Source organism: Amblyraja radiata, chromosome 14 (assembly GCF_010909765.2).
Source record: "Amblyraja radiata isolate CabotCenter1 chromosome 14, sAmbRad1.1.pri, whole genome shotgun sequence".
Taxonomy (NCBI): domain Eukaryota; kingdom Metazoa; phylum Chordata; class Chondrichthyes; order Rajiformes; family Rajidae; genus Amblyraja; species Amblyraja radiata.
In genome coordinates, this window is record NC_045969.1 from 12838923 (window position 1) to 12864846 (window position 25924).

General features: G+C 42.5%; 1 long non-coding RNA gene across 1 annotated transcript; it reads left to right on the forward strand.

The window, feature by feature from the left end:
• The first annotated feature begins 5060 nt into the window (after positions 1 to 5060).
• LOC116980903 lies at positions 5061 to 18541 on the forward strand. The gene is made up of 3 exons (XR_004414091.1): positions 5061 to 5105; positions 16893 to 16894; positions 18531 to 18541. It is a non-coding gene; the product is annotated as an uncharacterized LOC116980903 (long non-coding RNA).
• The last annotated feature ends 7383 nt before the right edge of the window (positions 18542 to 25924 follow it).

Below are 25924 nucleotides of genomic sequence, written 5' to 3' on the forward strand. Positions count from 1 at the left end.
CGCGCTTTGGCTGCCGCTGCTCCCTCTTCACACTGTGTTTTTGATTTTCTGTTTTTGGATTGAATTCTGTTTTTAATTTGTGTCTCTGTGATGTCTTTATTACTTGTTATATTCCGATTATATGTTCCGATTACTATGTAAGGTGTCCTTGAGATGTCTGAAAGGCGCCCATTAAATAAAATTTATTATTATTATTATTATTGAGTTGGATGATCAGCCATGATCATATTGAACGGCGGTGCAGGCTCGAAGGGCCGAATGGCCTACTCCTGCACCTATTTTCTATGTTTCTATGTTTCTAATCTGCTTTAGAAATATGATCCTGTCCATTCCGGTTGTTGATCAGTTTAGGAAGCAAGTGGGCATTGGGTAGTGCAGGATTGTACTGGTTAAAAAAAAATCCCACAATGGTTGTATCTTCCTTTTAAGCTGGAAATAGTGTGAGTGAAGTGCTGAATATTGGCAAAGGACTGTGGAACAAAACCTCAGAAATAGCCGGAGATACAAGATAGTATGGACACTGGAATCTTGCTCGAAAGAGAAACTGCTCGAGGAGCTTTGCGAGTCTGGCAGTAACTGTGGAGGGAAATGGACAGCCAACATTTCAGGTCCAAGAAAGAAGAATGGCCCTGCCCAGAAATAGTTAGGTACTTATACTAGAGGAAAGACATAATGCTACAGTCCTGCAGTTTATTCTTTCTCAGAAGGCCACCAACTTTTCCTTTGGATTCTTTTGCCATGTATCTATACCAAGGAAGCAGTTACATTGGCCATTTAACTTAATAGAAAGTCATTAAGAAGCATGAGGAAACAGGAGTACCCGAGGAAACCCGCCCACATGTTCATGTCATAGGAGCAGAATTAGGCCATTTGGCCCAACAAGTCTACTCTGCCATTTAATCATGGCTGATCTATCTTTCCCTCTCAACTCCATTCTCCTGCTTTCTTCCCTAACCCTGGCACACTTACTAATGAAGAAAATGTCAATCTCCACCTTAAAAATATTAATTGACGGCCTCCACAGCTATTTGTGGCAATTTTACAGATTCACCGCCCTCTGACTAAAGAAATTCCTCCACATCTCCTTTGTAAAGGCACATTCCTTTATTCTGAGGCTACGGTCTCAGGTCCTAGACTCTTCCACTGGTGGAAATCCTCTCCACATCCACTCTATCCAGGCCTTTCACTCTTTGGTAAGTTTCAATGAGGTTCCCCCCCTCATCCTTCTAAACTCCAGCGAGTACAGGACCAGTGCCCTCAAACACTCGCCATATGTTAACCCAATCATTCCTGGGATCATTCTCGTAAACCTCCACTGGACCCTCTCCAACGCCAGCACATCCTTCCTCAGATATGGGGCCCAAAACTGCTCACAATACTCCAGATTCCCGGCCATGGAACGACAACGCCTGAGGCCAGGATCGAACTTGGGTCCTCGGAGCCGTGAGGCAACAATGCCAACTGCTGCACCATCATGCACCACCTCCTTCCACCCCCTCCCCACCACCGCTTTCCTTCCAATAGGACACAAATTCACGCTACTGCCACTAGGCTGCTCTGCAAGCACTGACACCAGCCCAAAACCTCAGCACACGCTCGCAACTTGGTAGACATAAACTCCCAATGACCTATTGCCTATTACAGAACACAAATGCTTTATATTAATAGCTGCATGCTTTGATCCTGAGTTATTGTGTAACGCAGACAACAAGTGCACACATTCTGGAGCAGTTTAGACATTATCCATATCTTTAGATGTCTTTACTGTTCAAATATCGCACCTGTACATTTTTCTCTTCCCACTCACAGTTTGAACTATATTCAGCACACATCCATTAATTCTGCTCAGCGTCCTCATTTAATACATCAAAAAGATAGTGTACTCTGACTGATCTCATGTTACATTAAGAGGCTGTTACTGCTCAGATCTTTTTTCTTATTCAAGCAAAGCGCCTCTGGTCATTTGGATAGGCTACTGACAGGCTCCCGACTTTCAACATCTGCATTTTGAACATGAACGTGCGGCCCCAGGGCTGTCTGCTGTAGGTACTGTAAATGGGACCTAGCACCTGGTTTCTTTCACTGGCAGTCCATGCAATGATATACTGTAGGTGCAGAGATGCCTTTAGTGTAGCGTCATTACAAGCTGTCAAGATTAATACAGGTAAGACATGGAGGATTAATCTCATGCAGATTCCAATCAAAGGTGTTGAATCAAATTTATTGTTTTTAAAACAGTGTTTCTTCAGGAGTATCTTCTGATGTCAACTTAAATGCTGGAAGCTCATCCCGATCATACTCTGCCAGATTCTTTTTGGCCCCGGGAATATTGAGTCTATCTTTCTTTTCAACAGGAATATATGTACTTTCTGTGTGGGATTCTTTGATCAGTAGTGATGATGAACTTCTCCTTGGAAGTTCATCACAGAAGCTGCCACAGTGAGTGCTCTAGTAGTCAGTAGCTGCAATCAGATATGATGAGGATTATTAATCAGATCAGCCATTGATCAAGAGGCAAATGAGGAGATGTCAGACAGGGAATAAACTTATATCTGTACAGTGCTGACTCATCCCCGAAAATGTTGGCATGGGAACAAGAGGGGAAAATTAGTTTAGTTTAGTTTAGTTTAGAGATACAGTGGGGAAACAGACTCTTTGGCCCACCAAGACCGAGCCAACCAGCGATCCCAGCGCACTAACATTATCCTACAAACACTTGGGACAATTTACAATGTTACCAAAACCAATTAACCGACAAACCTTTGGAGCACATGAAGAAAACCCACACAGGTCACGGGGAGAATGTACAAACTCCGTACAGACTGCACCCGTAGTCGGGATCGAACCCGGTCTCCGGCGCTGTAAGGCAGCAACGAAGATCATAATAAATGTCTCATAGTGCAAGTTAATTTGCAATTATAAAAAGGGTGCTTGTGGAAATGAAAATAATTCTAATCTGTTTGCTGAGGAAATTCAAGATAAACCTACAATAATGACAAGGCAGTTAATTATTCCTCTGCACAGCCCAGGGACAGACAGGAAACATGTTATAGCAGCTTGTATGAAAGTTAGCAATATGTGGACATGCTATATAAATCATTTAAATAATAACAGACACCAGGAAGGCAATTCATATTATTTTAATTCTGGACTTAAGGTAATTACAGATCCCCTGACCACAAGCTCTGATGGTATCAGAAGACTTCAACCAATGATTTATAACTGCTTCTGTACAGTTTTCTCTATATAACAAACACATGTTCCTAGAAATTTCCGTTTACCTGCTTGGTAAATAGGAAAGGTCTTGACCAGAAATGTCACTTATTCCTTCTCTCCAGAGATGCTGCCTGACCTGCTGAGTTACTCCAACTTTTTGTGTCTATCTTTGGTTTAAACCAGCATCTGCAGTTCCTTTCTACACATTTTGTCCGCTCCACTGCAAAATCTCCTTAATGTCTTCCTCCTTTGACGAAGTTCTCCTCCGCTCTCCGACGAGAATTCTGCAACATCCTCTGTCGTTGCACCACCTCTGTGATTCCTCCTGCTCTCCGACTCATTCATTTGTTCTATATCTCTCCATAATCACCATCAATAATCTAGCGTTTCCCTTTCTCCTGACGCTCAGTCTGAAGAAAGGATGTCAATCTGAAACATCACATATTCCTTTTCTCCAGCGATGCTGTATGACCAGCTGAGTTACTCCAGCTTTCTGTGCCTATTTTCAATCCATAGACCTTGCAGGAGTCCTAGCTCGGTATTAAGGCCATTGTTTCGGGAATGCCAAATGTTGGACATTCGCAGGACAATGTAGTCCAAATTCCCCTGTAATGCCCCCCAATGGAACATTGCAAGGAGCACTGCATGGGAACTGATTCCATCTTTAAAATTGTATCAAAGTAGGATAGACCATTGACAGCAGGAACTGTATTGTTTGATAGCATGGAAACAGGCTCTTTGGCCCATCAAGTCCATGATGACCATCAATCACCCATTCACACTAGTTCTATGTTATCCCACATTCTCATCCACTCCCTACACACTCTGGTCAATTTACAGACACAAATTAACCCAACAAACCCAAACATCCTTGGATATGTGGGAGGAAACCCGGAGCGCCCAGAGGAAACCCACACGGTCACAGGAAGATTGTGCAAACTCCACACAGACAGCGCCCAAGGTCAGCATCGAAACCAGGTCTCTAGCACTGTGAGGCAGCAGCTCTAGCAGCTGTGCCACCATGCCACGAAGTTTACAGCTACATTTTTGGAATGAGTTGGAATGACATGGGCTTGGTAATATTTTACTCTAGAAAAGATAGATTTTCAACTGCATAGCAGTAAAACAAATAAAAGTTGTGCCACTGAACTTCCAGGCAATGCACCTTCAAGAGCCTTACAGAACTTTGGTTAGGCCACATTTGGAACATTGCATGCATTTCTGGTCACTCCATTACAGGAAGGATGCAGAGGTGGTTTAACAGAATGGTGCCTGGACTAGGAAGTATTAGCTCCAGGAAGAGGTTGGACATACTTGGATGGTTTTCTCAGGAATGCCAGAGCTTGTGGAGAGACCTGTTATAAGTACAGTAACATTATGTGAGGCATAGATGGGGCAGACATGCAGTATCTTTTTCCAAGGATGGAAACATCAAATACTAGAGGGCACTGCTTTAAGGTGATAGGGGCAAAATCTAAAGGAGATGTGTGGGACAACTTTCTTGCACAGAGAGTGGTGAATGCCTTGAATGTACTGCCAGGTTTGGTGGTTGAGGCAGATACAATAATGGCTTTTAAGAGGCTTTTGGATATGCAGGGAATGGAGGGATAAGAGTTATGCCCAGGTAGATAAGGGATGGTGTCATTTAGTTTAGTTTAGTTTAGAGATATAGCACAGAAACAGTCCCTTCAGCCCACCGAGTCTGCTCTGACTAGTGATCCCCGCACACAACACATTCCTACACACACTAGGGACAATTTACAATTTTATCAAGCCAATTAGCCTACAAACCTGTGTGTCTTTGGAGTGTGGGAAGAAACCAGAGCACCCGGAGAAATCCCATGCAGATCACGGGGAGAAGGTACAAAGTCCATATAGACTGCACCCGTGTCAGGATTCAACACGGGTCTCTGGCACTGTAAAGCAGCAACTCCACCGCTGCGCCACTGTGCCACCCTTGATGGTCTTGGCATTATGTTCGGTACAGAAATTGTGGACCAGATGGCCTGTTGCTGTCCTGCACTGTTCTATGTTCTACACTCTACGCACATGATGGCAAAGACATGCGATGTGCAGGAAGAGTTACGAGCCCTGCAACATAATGGTCTGCTGAGTCTGATGGCTATAGATCACTGTTAAATATTATTTCCCCCATGACCAATGATACTGACATGGAACAAGTGAACGCAACTGATTCACATAGGAAGACTGATTCAAAATCCTGCACCCTGGGTCATTTTTGGGCCAATTTAAAGTGTTTCATTTCACTTTAAAAATAAGTGCTTGTGGCAGAAAAATAACTTCAGGTATGATTCCCCAATCCATTTGTACTTTCAATTGTCCCACCTCAGGAGAGGGATGGGTCCAGACCGGAAGGGCGGGACTGGGGTTTGAGAGTGCGGCCCGGCAAAAATTACTATTCAAGGTCGGATTATTCCTTACAGTAGGTGTGAAAGTCAGTCAGAATGAATGAATGAATGAATGAATGAATGAATGAATGAATGAATGAATGAATGAATGAATGATACTTTATTGTCACGAGTGACATGTCTCCTGGTTGCTGGTTGCTGCTTTTTGAGTCTTTGATTGATTATTTGAAAGATACAGCATGGAAACAGGCCCTTCGGCCCATCGGGTCCACGCTGACCATCGATCACCCGTTCGCATTTGTTCTACGATGTCTCACTTTTGCATCTAGTCCCTGCATACTAGGAACAATTTACAGAGACCAACTAACTTACAAGCTTACAAATGGATGAAACAATATCAATAATTTCCCTATTGCTCCGCATTTTAGCATCTTGTGGAGGTAAGATGGAAAGCTGTGGTACTTGGTTGCACCAGTGATAGTCACACCTGGGTCTGCACAGACACAAGCCGGCTGAGGTAGAAGCAGAGGGGCAGTTGCTCCAGAATAAGGTCATAAACTCATGTAATAAAAGCAGAATTAGGCCATTTGACCCATCGTCTACTCCGCAATTCAATCATGGCTGATCTATCTCTCCCTCCCAACCCCATTCTCCTACCTTCTCCCCATAACCCCTGACACCCATACTAATCAAGAATCTATCTATCTCTGCCTTAAAATATCCATTGACTTGGTCTCCACAGCCTTGGGTCACAAATAATTCCACAGATTCACCACCCTCTGACTAAAGAAATCCCTCCTCATCTCCATCCAAAAGGAAATTCCTTTAATTCTGAGTCTATGACCTCTGGTCCTAGACTTTCCCACTGGTGGAAACGTTCTCTCCACATCCACTCTATCCAAGCCTTTCACTGCCTTTACCTACCTTTGATGTCAAGATTTGATCTCCTTGTCCAAACTTCTGCAACAGCAGAAAAAAAGACTCTCTCTCTATTCTTTCAATCCTAAAATAGTCCTAAAATCCTCACTGCTGGACAGTTCGCATAGCAGAGTTTACATAATCATTTCTCATAAACCAACCAAACAGGAAAGTAGACTATTATCTAAATGGTGGCCGGTTAGGAAAAGGGGAGATGCAACGAGACCTGGGTGTCATGGTACACCAGTCATTGAAAGTAGGCATGCAGATGCAGCAGGCAGTGAAGAAAGCGAATGGTATGTTAGCATTCATAGCAAAAGGATTTGAGTATAGGAGCAGGGAGGTTCCAGTGCAGTTGTACAGGGTCTTGGTGAGACCACACCTGGAGTATTGCGTACAGTTTTGGTCTCCAAATCTGAGGAAAGACATTCTTGCCATAGAGGGAGTACAGAGAAGGTTCACCAGACTGATTCCTGGGATGTCAGGACTTTCATATGAAGAAAGACTGGATAGACGCGGCTTGTACTCGCTAGAATTTAGGAGATTGAGGGGGGGGGGGTCTTATAGAAACTTACAAAATTCTTAAGGGGTTGGACAGGCTAGATGCAGGAAGGTTGTTCCCGATGTTGGGGAAGTCCAGGACAAGGGGTCACGGTTTGAGGATAGAGGGGAAATCCTTTAGGACCGAGATGAAAAAAACATTTTTCACACAGAGAGTGGTGAATCTCTGGAACTCTCTGCCACAGAAGGTAGTTGAGGCCAGTTCATTGGCTATATTTAAGAGGGAGTTAGATGTGGCCCTTGTGGCTAAAGGGATCAGGGGGTATGGAGAGAAGGCAGGTACAGGATACTGAGTTGGATGATCAGCCATGATCATATTGAATGGCGGTGCAGGCTCGAAGGGCCGAATGGCCTACTCCTGCACCTATTTTCTATGTTTCTATGTTTCAATGTAACCTGCAAAGCTCTTACCCTATTCCAGTGAATTGCATTGTACTGCCCATCCCCGGGTAACAAATGGGTTCCTTTTTTACAGTCGTCTTTCAGTTGATTTTGTCCACATTGGAAAATAGTCAAAAATCACTCGATGTAGTAACGACACCTCCACAGTACAGCAATGAGTGGTATCAAAAACATATAAGACTGATGAGAAAGAACAATTACTGAAGTGGAGAGAGAGAGGAAACTAATTCAGTCATTCATAGGAATAATGCACATACCTGTCAGACTTTAGAATTTAATAATACTATGGGGGCATGTTTGTACGTATGGATGTCCGTAAGTGGGGCATTCATAACCTGCAGATGGCCTGTACTAGTGCATTTCCTAGTTCAAAACACACTAGCCTAGGTGTAACAAAGACAGACACAAAGTGCTGGAGTAACTCAGCGGGTCAGGCAGCATCTCTGGAGTAAATGGATAGGTGACATATAGACTGAAGAACTCGGTTATCCATTTTCTCCAGAAATTGTGCCTGACCCGACGAGTTTCTCCAGCATTTTGTGTCTATCTTTGGTACAAACCAGCATTTGAAGTTCCTTTAATTACTGTCCTAGGTGTGGCCCAGCCAGCACGTTTTAAAGCAGCAACATCCCCACCCCTTACACTATAAACCGCTAGCTGTAAAAACTAACACTCAATGGCTTTGTTGATTGTAATAACGGCATGATTTCGAGATCCAGTTCCATGAAACTTCCAGTTTCTTTACAACTTTAGCACTCCCTATTTCTTTACCAATTTAGTAACACTTAGATCTATTTTAGTACCTTGTTTAGAAGAGTAACCACATCATCTGCAAGTACAATACTATTAAATATGGTCACATAAGGGTTTTTAATCACCAGACAATGGTCACACCAACACCACTTAGAGATAATCCGATGTGCGAGAGGCTTGAAAAAAGGAGCACAGAGAACTAAATCATCTCCAAAGAGATTTAATCCATTTTATTCAGTTTCCCTTTGTTGTTCGTAGTATCCACTCCGCAGAAATACCACTGACTTTGCGGACACCTAAGTCAGATCTGAAAACGTTTTTTGGAATCCAGAGGCATCAACCCAGAAGGCTTAACTACATAAAAATCACCTGGTACTATTTTACTAATTTTACTGTATGCATACCTTGTTGTCAACTTCTCCTCAGCCACCAATGAAACATTCTATGCCTAAGAAGGAACTGCAGATACTGGTTTAAACTGAAGATAGACACAAAAAGCTGGAGTAACTCAGCGGGACAGGCAGCAACTCTGGAGAGAAGGAATTGGCGGCGTTTTGGGTCGAGATCCTTCTTCAGACGCCTTTCTTCTTCAGGAACATTCTACATCTCCTTGAGCATTGTCTACTTTGATCTGTCGTTTTCAAACCTTACCCTTCCATATGTCTAGTTTCCCTCTGCCCTGACTCTCAGTCTGAAGAAGGGTTTCGACCCGAAACATCGCCCATTCCTTCTCTCCAGAAATGCTGCCTGGCCCGCTGAGTTACTCCAGCATTTTGTGTCTAACCTGGTACTATAGGTCAGTTCGAGGGCTGGCAGATCATTAGTTTGCAGCAAAGGCCACTGGAGAAATCTAACCCTAGTGTATGCAGAGCAGTTGGAGACTAGTTGCAATCCTAGGCTGGCAAATATTGTGTTGCAAGGTATGGAGAATACGTGGATCAGAGAGGCTGTAAGTAGAGTGCAACTAAACACCAATTGGATATTTTAGTTTTAGAGATATAGCATGGAAACAGGCACTTTGGCCCACCGAGTCCATGCCGACCATCGATGGCAGGGTAGGCAAGTCTAAAACTAAAGGACAAAGGTTTAATGCGTGAGAGGGGAAAGATGTAAAAATGTGACTTGAGTGGTCACTTTTTGCACAGAGTGATTGTGCATAATGGAATGAGGAAGTGGTGGAAGCAGATGCAATTATGATATTTAAAAGACAGTCGGCTTCTTGAAAGATTAGGAAAGATTTGGAGGGATTTGGTTTTGGCACACGCCAATGGGATTAGTTTGGTTAGGCAGCGTGGTTGGCATGGATGAATTGGCAAGAAGGGTCAGTTTCCGTGACTCTAATTCTATGACTCTATGACTCCAACTGAATTATCTTCCAAACTACTTTTGTCTACATATTTTGCTCAGTCTAGAAGAAATACAAGTCCTGCGCAATTATCTTTTAATCTTTGCTGCATATATGTTGCTTTCATTGGAGTTCTATACTACTCCCGCCAGCAGTTTTACTCCTTGTTTCCTTCACCCAAACCTATTCTATGTTCTTTTCTGTCTAGGAAAAGAACTGCAGATGTTGGTTTAAATCGAAGGTAGATACAAAATGCTGGAGTAAATCAGCGGGACAGGCAGCATCTCTAGAGATCTTCAGTCTTCTTCAGACTTCTTCAGTCAGATGAAGGGTCTCGACCCGAATCGCCACCCATTCCTTCTCTCTTGAGATGCTGCCTGTCCCGGTGAGTTACTCCAGCATTATGTGTCTACCTATGCTCTTTTCTTCTATCCAAGATCGTTCTACATTATTGCTTTTAAACCTGTAATAACTCTTTGCTCAATCTTATATAGTCCAATTTTATATAGTCCAATTTCTTCATAAATTTGCTTAACATGGAAGTTTAATACATGGAAGTAATTTGTCTTTTATTTTAACTTCTTTAGATTGTTTTCAGTGATTTATCTTTGTTCAGTGATACCCTAAGACTTTTAATCTCCCATCAATCTCTTCCCTTCATTACCCAAATTGCTACTTTGGTCTTTGGCTTGACCCTTTATACTTTTGTTTACAACTTGGTTCTCAAATGAACTGACCCCAAACCTCCAACAACCCTGCAACTTCCAGTCTAAAGCCTTATAAATAGAACTAGCTATCTGATTTGTCCAGACCTTGGCTGTGTTTGCTTTAGGTAGACCCCACCCCAATGAATTAACTTTCCTTTTCCTGCTGCCCATATCACTCTTTGTGCCAAGCATCTAACTCCTCGTCCTTTTGCTTCCTATACCTAATGTATGTATTCTTGACCCTATCAATAAGCCAGATATCATAAGTAAGGTCATAAGTGATAGGAGTACAATTAGGCCATTTGGCCCATCAAGTCTACTCTGCCATTGAATCATGGCTGATCTATCTTTCCCTCCTAACCTCATTCTCCCGCCTTCTCCCCATAACCTCTGACACCTGTACTAATCAAGAATCTATCTATCTCTGCCTTAAAAATATCCACAGCCTTCGGTGGCAAAGAATTCCACAGATTCCTCACCCCCGACTAAAGACATTTTGCCTCAGCTTCTTCCTAAAAGAACGTCCTTTGATTTTGAAGCTCTGACCTAGACTCTCCCACTACTGGAAGCATCCTCTCCACACGCACTCTTTCCAGGCCTTTCACTATTCGGTACATTTCAATGAGATGGCCCCTCATCCTTCTGAACTCTTCAGCTGTAAGTTGTGAATGAGACTTTTCCTGGGTTTGCTAATAAGATCCAGGTGGGAGATCCGTATTCTTAAAAAGAAATCAAGTGCATTTTGGCTTCGGCAGCTGCTAACTGCATCACACAAGATGCGGTGGTTGTTGTAAAAGCAGACAGCCGAGACACAGTGCGATATATAACCGTGCAGGAGAGGATAGGGTCCTTCATGCAACAGGTTCAACTTCAATTTCAGGAGGAGCTGTGTCTTATCTGGTTGCCGTTCTGCTCACTGTCTTCCTTCCGCTGTAAGGGCCTGGCCTGGCAGGGACTTCTGTGCGTTTTATGTGTGTGTGTGTGTGTGTGTATTTCCCCCCCCCCCCCCCCTCTGGGCAAGGCGCCATTGCTGTGTTGTTGTGTGAATCAACAGCAGGATGCAGCTAGGCCTCTCACGTGCCTCGCAGTAGTTTAGTTTAGTTTAGATTGGAGATACAGTGTGGAAACAGGCCCTTCTGCCCACCGAGACCATGCCGCCCAGCAATCCCCGCACATTAACACAAGCCTACACACACGAGGGACAGTTTATACTAATACCAAGTACACAAACCCAAGCTAATTAACCGACATACCTACAAATAGTAGAACTATTTCATCAGAACACTTCAAACGAACAGCATGGAAGGAAACAAAAAATGATTTCCTAGAATGGCTGATGGTTTTTATTCTTCCCCAAATTGCTTCTCTGTTCTGTATTGTGACGGTTTGTTTTGTAGTCATCCTAAGTCATTGTGTTTAATTTAGAAACAGAGCAGAGAAAGAGGCTCTTCGGCCCACTGAGTTGATGCCAGCCATCGATCAGCCGTTCACACTAGTTCTATGTTATCCCACTTTCACATCCACTCCCTACACTCTGTGGCCAATTAACCTACAAACTCGCACATCTTTGAGATGTGGGAGGAAACCAGAGCACCTGAAGGAAACCCACGCATGCAGCCACAGGGAGAATATATAAACTCTACACGGGCAGCACCCGAGGCCAGGATTGAACCTGTGTCGCGGGCGCTGTGAGGCAGCAGCTTAATCAGCTCTACCGCCACTGTGTCCAGATGTGTAGGGAGAAACTACAGGGGCTGGATTACACCGAATAAAGGCACAAAGTGCTGGAGTAACTCAGCGGGTCAGGCAGCATCTCTGGAGAGAAGGAATAGGTGATGTTTTGGGTCGAGACCCTTCTTCAGATATTTACTTTACAATTAAATGATAATTATGTGATTCAATGAGAAAGTTACGGACACTTTCAGAGCTTCAGTGCATAAATGCATATGAATGGTTTCTTCATTGCTTGTGATACAATTAACTGGCAGTACCAGAAACAAGGAGCAAGCCTGGGATTACTGATTCTTAAAGGGAGGTTAAAGACCAGAAATGAGGTAATTTGTTCAATGTTTAGTCTTCGCTTTTTTATGTGACTAAGAATGTATCTCGGCTGCTTCTCATTTCTCTAGACAGACCATTCTTTGGACCTTATTAATGGCTTGTTATTGTGTGCAAATTTATAATGATTCATCTCCAATATCGCACGCAGTCAGACATAAAAATATACACATCTTTTTTAGTTTTGCTCTAATTCTTTGTATCCCATTCTCACGACTGTCTGCCCTATGCACATTGACCCCCATCCCTCTCCTCCCGCACAGCCAACACACATTTTGCTGTGAGTGCAACAATTTGTCTGCACAAGAGTTCAGACACTTTTGCCATCTCCTTTCTCTAACGTGATACTTTATTTTTCCAATTCACTTGGTAGAGCTACTGCCTCACGGTGCCAGAGACCAGGGTTCGATCCTGACCTACCTGATCTGATCCTGATCTCAGGGGCTGTCTATGTGGAGTTTACACATTCCTCCTGTGACTGCATGGGTTTCACCCGAGTGCTCTAGTTTCCTCCCACGTCCCAAAGATGTGCGGTACAGCGTGGAAACAGACCTTTCAGCCCAACTTGCCTACACTGCCCATAAGGTCATAAGATCATAAGGAATAGGAGTAGAATTAGGCCATTCAGCCCATTAAGTCTACTCCGCCATTCAATCATGGCTGATCTATCTCTCCCTCCTAACCCCATTCTCCTGCCTTCTCCTCATAAATTCTGACATCCGTACAAATCAAGAATCTATCTCTGCCTTAAAAATATCCACTGACTTGGCCTCCACAGCCTTCTGTGGCAAAGGATTCCACAGATTCAGCACCCGCCAACTAAATACATTTTTGCTCAACTCCTTCCTAAAAGAAAGTCCTTTAATATGAGGATATGTCCTCTATTCCTAGACTCTCCCACTAGTGGAAACATCCTCTCCACATCCACTCCATCCAAGCTGCATGTTTCAATGAAGTCCCCCCTCATTCTTTTAAACTCCAGAGAGTACAGGTCCAATGCCGACAAACGCTCATCCTAGGTTAACCTACTCATTCCTGGGATCATTCTTGCAAACCTCCTCTGGATACTGTGCAGAGCCAGCATATCCTTCCTCAGATATGGTGCCCAAAATTGCTCACAATATTCCAAATTGGAATATTCCAATATTCCAACATGTCCCATTTACACTAGTCCCACGTGCCTACATTTGGCACATATCACTCTAAACCTATCCTATCCATATACCTGTCTAAATGTCTCTTAAGCTTTAGTATCTGCCTCAATTACCTCCCATCTTCTGTTTAAACCAGCATCTGCGGTTCCTTCTTACATACCTCCTCCAGCTGCTCGTTCCATTCACCTACAAAAAGTTACCCCTCAAGTTCCTATGAAATCTTTCCCCCCTCATCATAAATGTCACCTTTCTCCTCACGTTATATATTTTTGATCAGTTTTGCCTTTTTTCAATGTGTCAGCCTTTTTTTCTCGCATCACCTCCTGTGGTTGTTATACTTTAACTGCTAATTTGCTATTTAAAGACATTCTCTATGTCTTAATTTCCCTTTACTCAGGGAGGGATGAGTCAGGTGTGAGACAATGAGAGAGGCTAATACAAGCACTGGTGCCTGGTCCCTCTCAGAAAGGGGAAGAGAGTCAAACTGGATAGAATAGAAAGTCTTAACTGGAGAAAAGAGAGTTTAAAAAATAAAACGAAGTAAAATAAATTAGAGTTATGGCTCTCTTGTGAAAATGACAGGAAATTTGTGCAAAAGGAAAATGACTGAACATTAGAATAGTTGCTATTAAACAATTTAGGGTGTGATCAACATTGCCATCGACAGTGCACAGATAAATGGAACAACATTTAGTGCAAGTTCTAACATTAAAGTCCAATAAAGTCAGATTAAAGATAGATTAAAGATTTCCAATGAAGTAGATGGAAGATCAGGACTGCACTCCAGCTGATTGACAAAACTGTTCAGTTGCCTGATATTACATACACTCCGAAGATGGATGCAAGAAGCTGGAATAACTCAATGGGTTAGGCAGCTTCTCTGGAGAAAAGGGATAGGTGATGTTTTGGGTTAAGACCCATCTTCAGATTGAGAGTCAGAGGAAAGGAAAACGAGAGATATAGATGGCACCTATATCAAGTGAATGAAAGGTATGCAAAAAGCAACAATGACCAAGGAAAGGTGGTCCATTGTTGGCTGTAGGTCATGTGATAGCAGAATTAGGCCATTCGGCCCATCAAGTCTACTCCACCATTCAATCATGGCTGATCTGTCTCTCCCTCCTAACCCCATTCTCCTGCCTTCTGCCCATAATTCCTGACACCTGTACTAATCAAGAATCTATCTATCTCTGCCTTAAAAATATCAATTGACAGCCTCCACAGCCTTCTGTGGCAAATAATTCCACAGATTCATCACCCTCTGATTAAAGACCTTATGACCTTATGATCTCACCTAATCTTTAACTGCCTTCTCAACCTTCTCTCTTCTTCCAACAATTTATGCACATTTAACCTCTGAGATCTCCTTTCCTGCATCCAATCTTATCCTATCCCTCTCGTTTCCATCAGTAGGTGGAATTGGTTGTTTAAACATAGAGTAGGGATTTCAGTTGCACTACATCTTGTTCACCTGGTATTCATGTGCCTGCTGACCAACAAAGGCTCTTGCCTAAGCAATGCCTCAGTTTTAAAATTCTTGCCCTTGCTTTCCAATCTCTCCATAGTCTCATACCCTTTGTAATCTTCTCCAACTCTGCCATTCGACAATACAGAGAGACAAGAAACTGTAGTTGCTGGAATTTTGAGCAAAGCACAAAGCGCTGGAGGAACTCAATGGGTCAGACAGCATCTATGGAGAGAATGGATAGGTGGCACCACCTGTCCATTCACAAGTTCACAAGTTCACAATTTAAAGGAGTAGAATTAGGCCATATGGCCCATCGAGTCTTCTCCGCCATTCAATCATGGCTGAACTCTCCAATTTTCCCGCCTTCTCCCCATAACCCTTGACACCCATTCTAATCAGAAATCCTTCCACAGATGCTGCCTGATCCATTGAGTTCCACCAGCACATTCCTCCAGCAAATCTTAGGCAGCAAACTGTGTTAACCTGACCATAACCTTACCTTGAATAAGAAATGGGATATTTTGGCCAAAAGCATTTAACTTGATCCTGAAAATTGTTATATACAAAATGCTCCAGTTTAGTTTTTTCAGTTTAGTTTAGACCCGAAACGTTGCCCATTCCTTCTCTCCAGACAGGTTCTTCGGCCCACAGAGTCTGCACAATTGATAGATGATGCCTTGCTGAGTCCCCAAGCATGTGAAATCCCTCTCCACCTTGTTTCTCCTTCTTCTGATGCAATGGTCAAATGTTATTTCTTTCCTTAGTGTTTGAATCATCTGCCCTATTACCTCCTTACTTGACCCAGAGAGCATTTGTTAATTAATCTGCCCCTAAAAGTGGTATATAAATGCAAAATTTTGCTGTTGTTGCTTGAGACTTGCGTAACTATTAACAGCACAAGACACCTTTACTTTACGAGCCTTGGGAGATTTATACATAGGGCAATGTACCGTATGTTTCTTTGTAACTCCTTCCATCTCAGCTCTCTGCAGCCTCTTGCAGAAACATTGACATAATTATCCTGGGAAATCCTGTTCAATGTTTATTGTGGGAGAGATTTTACAAAATGGATGTAATATGTGCCAGTGTGCACTGTTCCTAGTCATTAAACCATTCTAGCTCTCTCAGAAGAAATGGGTTGGGTGAAGGGAGGAAGTTCTGTTTCAGAAGCTGTGAGAAGGATACAGAATTGGGGTATCAGTTTATATATTCTATCAGCTGCAAGTAATTTGTTATTCAATAAATGGCACGCAACGGAAATGGTCTATATTTTCCAAAATGAGTTCCCCTTTTCACTATGGAAGTTGCGTAAGAACCACAACATGTGGCCTGAGGGATGCGTGCGAAGATTCTCATGTGTTAAAAGGCAATGAAAGCAAATCTTAGGCAGCAAACTGTGTTAACCTGACCATCACCTTCAATGAGTCCCTTACCTTGAGATATATATGGGGTGTTTGGGCCTAAAGCATTTAACTTGATCCTGAAGATTGCTATATACAAAATGCTCCAGATTAGTTTTTTCAGTTTAGTTTAGATTAGTTTAGAGAAACAACACGGAAACAGGCCCTTCGGCCCACCGGGTCCGCACTGACCAACCATCTCCGCACACTAACACTGTCCTCCTACACACACTATCCTACTCATATTTAACATCTCTGAAAATAAATTAAAATTTTTTTTTTTATTGTGAGGTTGTGGTGGCTCCCAAGGGTCGGGCCATCCCAACTATCAAACCCCTCGGCACGGGAATGGTTGAGTCCAGAGGCGGCCCTTAGCTAGAGGGATAAAAGGCAGGGTTTGGGTGCCATCTTCCTCTTGCGGACTTCTCTGATGACAAGAAGGACATTATTAAAGCTACCTCCCGAAACACCTAGCTCCTCACTTTCATTTCGGGACTTTTACCCCACAAGGTTTTATTAATGAAATTTAACAAATGTACAGAAGTTTATTTTAAAATTCAGGCTTAAACATGACACACATTGAACAAACAGTAGTTTGTGGCTGGTCATATCAAGTGAAGGGCCATGTTATTTTGACCAAGAGATAAATCTGATAAACTAATCATTTTGACAAAAAAAAAACACTATTTCAAAATCCATCCAGTGACCTCTATCAGGAATTCTGACAATCCAAGCCAGGGGCAATTGTTCATCATTGTAACCTTAATTCTTAAAGACTAGATCTCTCTGAAATAGCATAGGATCACTCATTCATCCTTCATACATAATGGACTGGTGTAGATGATGAGACATATTTTATGTACATTGTCATCAGAGAAATGGTTTTAGCAATTAGCAATACCTATGAATCATGGCAAATCAATTACTCCGAGTCTTAGGTTCAGGGTGTTAAAGAAAGCCATGTGGCTCAATATTTCTATGCTGTCTCTTGTCAATTTAGTCCTACTCCCTTGCAGCACAAAACAATTACTGTTTGAAAACGTAACTGAAAGTGAATTCTTCATTGGCACTGGAAGTGAAAGTTTCTCAGACCACATTTGTTTGGAAACGTACTAAATTCCCTCATACATATATAACATCAGCTGCAGACCTTAATATATTCTCACAATCTGGGGAGAATGAGAGCCCGCAGTTATTATAATAATGAAATGTCCTTATAATACTCGCTGATTCCAGCTCGCTATGGAATGGGACGTTGATAAGACATGCAATGATTTCATATATAAGCTCACAACGGTCCAAGAATCACAAATGGAGGAATTTTATGGGGAAAATATTCAATGCAAAATCTTCCTTCATCGAGACGCTCAGAGAACCGATCTGTCCTGTCAAGTTGATTCGATAACTTTACTCATTTTAACTAATTGCAATTGATTTTGTTTAAACATTGTATCTGTCAGTTTAGTTTATTGTCACGTGTACCAAGGTACAGTGAAAAGCTTTTTGTTGCATGCTATCCAGTCAACAGAAAGACAAGACATGATTACAATCGAGCCATTTGGATGCACGATAAGGGAATAACATTTAGTGCAAGGTAAAACCAAGAGTCCAATCAAGGATAGTCCGAGGTTCACCAAGGAGGTAGATAGTAGTTCAGCACTGCTCTCTGGTTGTGGTAGGATTCAGTTGCTTGATAACAGCTTAATAATAGCAATGTTATCACAACAAAGACAATTATATCAGCGCTGGAAAGGGAGATTGTACGATGAATTAAATTAAAAATTCTCCAGGTGAAATTTCTAGAGGAGTGTGGCGGACATGGTACATACCATAGTTGGACACAGTGAAGCAATAGTTAATAAAATAAATGGAGTGTCTTTTAAATCATTTATTAGGCCATGACCATGGCATAGTATTTTATCCTGGGCTAATCTTAGTTTAGCTTAGTTTAGATATACAGCCTGGAAACAGACCCCTTGATCCACCGAGTCTGAGCAGACCAGGATCCCTCACACTTACGCTACCCTACACACACTAGGGACAATTTACAATTTTGCCGAAGCTAATTAACCTACAAACCTGTATGCCTTTGGAATGTGAGAGGAAGCCGGAGCACCCGGAGAAAACCCACTCTGTTCACGGGGAGAACGTACAAACTCCGTACAGACAGCACCCGTAGTCAGGATCGAATCCAGGTCTCTGGCGCTGTAAGGCAGCAACTCTACTGCTGCTCCACTGTGCCGCCGATAAAAAAAGAACTATTTGAAGTGGAGCTAATTGGACAAATTTTCAAAGATCTGGTAAATGTCCAAAGATTTGAAAGGTTCTTTGAGAACTGTATCAATCGGATAAACCATGATGTTTAAGAAAGAACTGCAGATGCTGATAAAATCGAAGGTAAACAAAAATGCTGGAGAAACTCAGCTTGGTGAGGCAGCATCTATGGAGAGAAGGAATTGGCAACCTTTCGGGTCAAGACCCTTCTTCAGACTCGACTCGATTGCATGATTGCAGAGATTGAGGTGTTTCATCCCAGCTGTTATCAGGCAACTGAACCATCATATCAACAACGAGAGGGCGGTCCTGACCTATTATTTACCTTACTGGAGAACCTCTGACTATCTTTAATCGAACTTCATCTTGCACTAAATGTTATTGCCTTTATTATGCATCTGTACACTGTGGATGGCTGGATTGTAATCATTTATCATCATTCCGCTGACTGGTTAGCACGCAACAAAAGTTTTTCATTGTACCGTGGTAAACGTGACAATAAACCAAACTAAATATCCAGTGGCATTATTGACAAGGATGTGTTCACACCTTAATAATGCTCAGCCTATGAGATCTGCCTCCTACTGTTACCGTGCCAAATGAGCATGGAAAAAACATCTAGGATAAAGAACTACATCACAAGAATAACTATACCATTCAATACATTTGTTGAACAGTTGAATCCATTGAGATGGACTTGGTTCAAACCAAAGATCCTCTTTCATCTATCTCGATGACACCTCCTTCACCCAAATTCCAGGAGGAATTCCACTCTACTCTCTCAGATCCTTTAGCTTCTTGCCTATATTCTGATGTTTCATCGAGTCATAGAGTGATACAGTGTGGAAACAGGCCCAACTTGCCCACACCGACAGTGTCCCAGCTACACTAGCCCCACCTGTCTGCGCTTGGTTTATATCCACACAAACCTGTCCTATCCATGTACCTGTCTAACTGTTTCTTAAACGTTGGGATAGTCCCAACCTCAACTACCTCATCTGGCAGCTTGTTCCATGCACCCACCACCCTTTGTGTGATAAAGTTACCCTTCAGATTCCTATTAAATATTTTCCCCTTCACCTTAAAACTATGTCCTCCGGTCCTCGATTCCCCTACACAGGGCAAGAGATTCTGTGCATCTACCCGATCTATTCCTCTCATGCCAATCCCTTCCACACCAACTCCCTCCAGCTATCCTCCTCTTCACTCAGCCTTGACTGCTCCTCCATCATTGTTGACAGGACTCTCAGGGCTATATCTGGTCCATTTCCTAGATAACTGATCCAGCCTACAATAAGATCCTTGAAAAGTACCATCAGTGCAGTATTTCTATGTTCTCAATTCACTGGAAGGTTCAATGTTTTCCCTCGGATCTCATATTGGGAATCTGGTTGCTCTCAGTCAGTTGTGACAGACAGGCCATACACTTGCATGCCCGAAACAGAACTCTTGAAACAAGATTCAACAATTCAATGGTACATTATTGTCACATGTACATAAGTACAGTGAAATTCTTTGTTTTTGTATAAAACCCAGTAAAATCGTACAGCAGACTTCACATAGGCAGTACACAGAGAGTTGCCATGTTTCTGGCGCTGACACAGTTTCAAAGGTCTTATCTTCTTGCAGAGGCGAACAAGGCCTGCAGCCGCCACTGCACGTGGCCACAGGGAGCCCGCAGGGTCCCTCTTTGCTCTCAGTGGCGCAGCCAAACCGGGCTGCTTTTTGTTCTCGGCGACCCACGCGCCAGGTTACTCTCGGCCCACTGATCGTGCATCCCGGGAGCCTTGTGCCACCACTTTATTCTGGGATGCGCAACATTCCCATCGATCCTTGGGAAAATATCTGGCCCTAGACCACTCAAAGCGGGGAAGGATCTTCGGGAACGCCAATGAGAGCCTGAAGGCCAGACATCAGGAGCACACAGGGGCCTTGCGTAAGCAGTGAAGGACTGCACCACCTCACAAACTATCCAACACCCTTCCTTTTAGCCACTTCCTGCACCATCTGTGGTTCCTACATCTTGCCTCATTAGTTACCGCAATGCCCACAAAACCAGGATGGAAGCGTGTCATTCTGAATCCCTAGAGATTGCCTAAGAAGGACACTTTGTGAGCTCTGTTATTACGCGAATATTCAAGAAAGAGTAGTCTTGACTAAAACAGTTAATTTCTCAGAGATTCACTTGGAAGAAATTAGCTGTGTAGACTAGTGACCAGAAAACATAGAGCAGCGTAAATTCAGGCCTTTGACAAGGCCAATTGTCTGTTTAGTTTAATTTAATTTAGTTCAGTTTAGTTTAGTTTAGTTTAGTTTAGTTTAGTTTGTTGTCACGCAGACCGAGGTACAATGAAAAGCTTGTGTTGCATGCTAACCAGTCAGTGGGAGATTACAACCTTCACGTGGCCCACCCTGTTTCGACTAATGCAATCAACACGACGTGCACAAATAAATAGATCAAATAGAACAAGTTGACCTACAACTCAAAGCTGTGCACGTCATACACAAGAAGAAGTGGAAAGATAATACATGATCACAATCGAGCCATCTACAGTGTACAGGTACATGATAAACGGAATAGCGTGAATAACATTTAGTGCAAGATAAAGTGTAGTAAAGTCCAATCAAAGATAGCCTTAGGGGGTCCAATGAGGTAGATAGCAGCTCAGGACTGCTCTCTGGTCGTTACCCTAGAACAATAGGAAACATTTAAAGCATAGGTTTTATAGAGTGAGTTCTAAAAAACTGTCACACCTATTTGTATGTTATTGTCAATCCTAATGAGGGCACCAATGTGAATTAGGTCAAACTAATGAATGTGGGGGTAATATGAAACCAACAGTTCAAACGATAAATATTCATAAGGAACTCTAAATCTGTCTTCAGTTCACAGGAAAAGAATGGAATTGTCGACACACGGAACTGTAGGTGCTTTAAAAAAAAAAAAGAGACAAAATGCTGGAGTAACTCAACGGGTCAGGCAGCATCTCTGGAGAGCATGGGTAGGTGACGTTCAAATTTAAGAAAGTTCCTGACCCAAACGCCTACACATGTTCTCCAGAGATGCTGCCTGACCCATTGAGTAACTCCAGCACTATGTGTCTTTTCTTAAAAAAATAATGGGATTGCTTGTTAGTATAAGTTTCACATATACCATCACAAAATAGTAAGCGGTTGCCAATGTGGCTGGCTAATCTCTTCAGGGTCCTTATGAATGTTGCTGACTGTGATGGTTTCTTCAACATTGATAGACTTGCCCATGCCGACCAGGATGCCCCATCTAAACTACTCTCATTTGCTCGCATTTGGTCCATAGCCCTCTAAACATTTCCTATCCATGTATCAGTCCAAGAGTATTTGAAATCTTGTTGCACCTTTACATTGGGCCAGCAACCAACTTTGATTTTGGCGCATGTCCCGTCCATTTTAGATAAAGGTCATTCAAGGTTTGTTGATCAAGTTATGGGATATTCTGACAGCAATTTTTTTTCTATTAAAAATCATTTTTATCCCCGAGAAACCGTCACATCGAGATTATTAGTTCTAATCATCAGGAATCGTTTGGTGTCCTGGGCAGTCAGCTGGAACTGGTAGCAGACCACATCCTGAACCTAACCAGCGTCACACCTTACTCTCCTATATATATATATAAATATTCTAATTACAGTCTTGGTTTCAGAAGCAGAGCTTCATTATGGAAATAATTTGAAAAAGTCTGGCAGTCCTTTAAGGTTTCTTCCTTCAAGACTTGGCTGTTTGTCAGTATAAACCAGTGAACAATCTCAGAATACGGTTGTTCAGAGTGAGATTCCGACTCGACTCCAATGTGGCTGAAAAACAATCAGAATGAATAATGTTCTGATTGTATGAAACCATGAGAGGAATGGATCGGGTAGACACACAGAGTCTCTTGCCCAGAGTAGGAGAATCGAGAGCCCGAGGACATAGGATTAAGGTGAAGGGGGGAAGATTTAATAGGAATCTGAGAGGTAATTTTTTCACACAAAGGGTGGTGGGTGCATAGAACAAAATGCCAGCAGAGGTAGTTGTGGCAGGCACTATTGCAACTTTTAAGAAGCAATTAGACATGGATAGGACAGGTTTAGTGGGATATGGGCCAAACGCAGGCAAGTGGGACTAGTGTAGATGGGACATGTTGGTCGGTGTGGGCAAGTTGGACCGAAGAGCCTGTTTCCACACTGTGTGACTCTCTGACACTAATTACTTTTATCAGGTTCCCTTTGTTGCCAATTCCCTCTCTCCTGATCCCCGTCCTCCAAATCCCATGAATGTACTGCATTGTTTGATGGGACCTTGTTTCAAGCTCGTTATTCTTCATATCCAATCCTGGGCAATGAAAGTTTTGAAATGAATAGACTTGATGAGGAACAAAAACAAAAGAATGCTGGAGGAACTCGGTTGCACTGTGGCACAGCTGGTAATGCTGCTGCCTCACAGCGCCAGAGCCACAGGTTCCATCTTAACCTTGGGTGCTGCCTGTATGGAGTTTGCACATTCTCCCTTGACCACGTGGCTTTCCCTCCATGTACTCCAGCTTTCTCCCACGTCCCGAAGACGTGAGGGTTTGCAGGTTAAGTGGCCTCTGTAAATTGCCCAGTGGGTGTAGGGAGTAGATGCAAAAATATGACAACATAGAACTAATGTATGGGTGATCGATGTGTTTAAGAAGGAACTGCAGATGCTGGAAAATCGAAGGTACACAAAAATGCTGGAGAAACTCAGCGGGTGCAGCAGCATCTATGGAGCTGCTGCGCCCGGAGTTTCTCCAGCATTTTTGTGTACCTATGGGTGATCGATGATTGGCGTGGACTTAGTGAGTTAAAGGGTCTGTTTCCAGGTAGTATCTCTAAAGGAGACTCAATGGGTCAAAGCATCTGTGGGGAAAAAGCCATCATTCTGGGTCAAGATCATTAAACAGGACTTTGTCAGGCATCACTTGAGTTTGGTCATATGGTCATTCAACCGGCTTTCCAGCCATAATCATTAGTTACAATCAAAATAGGAATGAATTTTATTTATTTCCCACCGAATAATGAATTGAACATTAAAAAAAACACCACAAGGGATAATCACACTGTAGGCGACATAATTAAAGGGGGATTGAAGAGCAAATTTAAGGGCAAATATTCCGATAATTCCCATAAAGGGGAGTTATTGAGCATGTGGATAGAATTTTTTAAATTGAATTAATGTAGGGGTATTGTATATGGGTGGTTCTGCACCGCTTGGTGGGCTGAAGGGGCTGTTTCCGTGCTGTATTTCTCAGTGACTCTGCTACTCCATGACTTAATGGCAAGGGCAATTATAGAAGGTAGCAACAGAAAGGAGATTTCATTGATTAACTGGGGATACATTGAGTGTTAAAGCAAGACAGGGCACAGTATTCCTAAATTCCATTCAGGAAAATCTTCTTATCCAGAAGGCAGCAAATCAACAAGAAAAGAAAGAAAGACAATTCTGGATCTAGTTGTAGAGAATGAAACTGGGCAAGTGGAAGGACTATGAATAGGAGAGTATTTTTGCAGAAGTGATCGTACTCTGGTTTCACATAGTAAAAGAAAAGGACAGAGATAAAATAGAAATATTAGTTCTAAATTGTGAGAATGTAAATATTCTTTGGTTGGGAAGTGAATTTGCAACAGTCAACTGGAAACAGGTGACCCAGTGGATCGAAGGGCCTGTTTCCACGCTGTATCTCTAAAGTCCAAAGTTTCAAGTCTAAAGTAAACCCACATTTGTCTGGAATACACACCAGCGGCTGTTTCTCCTGCCCATATTTCTAACAGATCTATATCCTACTTTATCCTTCCAAACGATCAGAACTCCGCTAATTTTTGTGTCATCTACAAACTTACTAATCAACCCTCCACCATTTTCATCCAAATCATTTATATATATCACAAACTACACAGGTGCTAGCACTGATCACTATGGAACAAGATATTAGTGGCATAGTGGTACTGCTGTGGAGTTGCTGTCTTACCGCTCCAGAGACCCGGTTTCGATCCTGACTGCGGGGCGCTGTCCGTTTGGAGTTTGCACATTCTCCCTGTGATCACGTGGGTTTTCTCTGGGTGCTCCGGTTTCCTCACACATGCAGGTTCATAGTTTAATTGGTTTCTGTAAATTGTCCCTGAGGTGAAGGATAGAACTAGTGTAACGGGCGATTGTTGGTTGGCGTGGTCAAAGGGCCTGTTTCCATGCTGTATCTCTAAACTAAACTAAACTAAACACCATAGGCCACAGATGTACAGTTAAAATAACATCCTTTCACCACTAGCCTATGTCTTCTATGGCCAAACTGATGTTGAATCTAATCTACCACTGAATTCCACTTCTAAAGCAAAGGAACATTGTTGGCTATTCTACAGTCCTTGGGGACCTCACCTGTATCTAAAGAAGATACAATAATATTTGTCAAGGCCACAACAATCCCTTTTCTTGTCTTTCTGAATAATCTAGGATAGATCCCATCTAGTCCATGGACTTACTATCATAATGTTCCTCAAAAGAACCAACATATCTTTTTCAATATCAACTTGCCCCACAATATCAGTATTCCTCTCCCTGATCTCATTAATATCCATGTCCTTCTCCTTGGTGAATACTGACGCTAAATACTTGTTTAAACCTTGCTCACTCTCTAAATCTAGGCATAGATTCCCTCCTTTATCCAGGAGTGATCCTACTTTCTCTCTGTATCTCTTGTTTTTAATGTTTGTACAAAATGCTTTGGGATTTATTGCTTCAACTATTCATTCCGTTTGATGATGAGTTGCTGTCTCTATGGAAATAAACCCTTCCAACGTTATGAAGATACACAAAAAGCTGGAGTAACTCAGCGGGACAGACATCTCTGGAGAGAAGGAATGGGTGACATTTCAGGTCGAGTCCCTTCTCTTCAAATGTTATACTTGACTTGTATTGCCCATTTCCTTTATGTCGTCTTTGTCTGGATTAATGAACAAGTTTCTCCTAACCCATTCCATTGAATATTTTACTATATTAACAATCTTTTCTTTCTCAGTTGTCTAGAGTTAGATCCAGATGCAGTCAGTACGTCCAGGTGGTTTCAGTGGATATTAACGTTTCTTGAGCACTTATCAGTGGTGTTTTTTTTACCAATCTGAGCAACTTTAACTCACTTTAGCAAACCAATTTGAAAACCCATTCATTCATTCATTTGTTTATTTCAGGGATATCACCATCTTTGTAAGGTTAGCTGTAGCCATTGTATATTGCAAACATATCCCATGCAAGGATTGTGCACGAGTTTCA